A 1,477-nucleotide genomic window follows, 5' to 3' on the forward strand; every position below is an offset into this window, starting at 1 on the left:
CCGAAGGAGGAGACCAGCGGGGGAGACTTCCCGCCTATGCAACACCCCAGAGAGGGGCTGCGATCGCCGAAGCTGTGCCTAAGCATAACTCCAAAACCCGCAGCGGCCCAGGGGGGCTTGGGGGCAGCCTGCCGGACCGCCGCTGCACGGGGCTAAGCACCAGAAGATGAATGTAGTTGATGGATCGGGCTATCGTCCGTGACTCCCCTCTTTACGTCAGAGTGGGACCTACGCCGCGCCGGGCAAGGGGCGCGCCCGGTCCTCGACGGAGCCGCGCGCCCCAAGCGACCCAGGCGGCGAGTAGTCGTCGTTGAACCTCCGGCATGTAGTTGCCCGTGGTTAGCGGGCCGTCCGCCCTCCGCCGTCCGTCGCTTCGTGTGACCAGCGGAGAAAGAAGTTTACCTTACTTACCTTACATCGAGTTTCGAGGTCTAGAGAAGGGGGGGAGGCGGTGGAGAAGGAGCTGAGGGAGGGTGTAGAGGATGTAGAGTGTAGAGCGCTGTAGAGCTGTAGAGCTGTAGAGCGCTCTGGAGCGCTGTAGAGCTGTAGAGCTCTACATCCGCCGCGGGACAGAGCGATGCAGATGTAGAGCGATGTAGAGGCCCTCTACAGCGTGAAATCTCTACAACAAACTCTACATCATAAGCGGCGAACGAGGCACGGTCGCTCTCCGACATGAGGCGCGTTGCACTTGCCAGTGCTGCCCTGGCCTTCTGTCTGCCCGCCCAATGGGTGGCAGTTGCCTCTGCTGCTGTGGCATGCCTCACGGCTGCGACTGGCCGGCGCCTCGGCGCGTCAGCTCGGCTCGGCGTAGCGATCGTGGCCAGCGCAACTCGCCTGGACTCAACGCTCAGCCAGGAGCTCCCGCACGCGCTGGCGCGAGTCATGGCGCATGCAACGCGTCTGAATGCTCGCCTCGCCTCGCGCAAATGCGACCGTCCTCGCAGCCGACAGTCCACCGCCTGCTAAAGAAGCACCGCGACGAATGCGGCACCGGCGACGCATGGCAGGCTGGTCATGACGCAGTTATAGGGTGTTGTGTGCCGTCAGAGTGACTCTCTGTGTGTCAGGGATAGTCAGGGCCGTCCACCAGAGCTCCAGTAAGCTCGGAGACACCCCATTAGCGCGGCTCGACCTCTTTGAGGCACTGCCTCCCCGGCGGTTTTGCTGTAGAGCCTCTACAACAAACTCTACAGCAAAATCGCGCTCTACATCGCTCTACATCGGACTCACATCGTCACGCGCCGGATGTAGAGGCTAGAGCTCTACAGCTCTACAGCGCTCCAGAGCGCTCTACATCTCTACAGCTCTACAGCGCTCTACATCTCTACAGCTCTACAGCGCTCTACACTCTACATCCTCTGCACCCTCCCTCAGAGAAGGAGGTGGGTGGGAGGCCGTGGCGTGGGGGGGGGGGGGGGGGCCAAAAAAGAGGCCGACGGAAAACGGCCCGCAAAGAAATAGGACTGGGGAAACG

The sequence above is a fragment of the Emiliania huxleyi genome (assembly GCF_000372725.1).
Source record: "Emiliania huxleyi CCMP1516 unplaced genomic scaffold EMIHUscaffold_389, whole genome shotgun sequence".
Taxonomy (NCBI): Eukaryota; Haptophyta; order Isochrysidales; family Noelaerhabdaceae; genus Emiliania; species Emiliania huxleyi.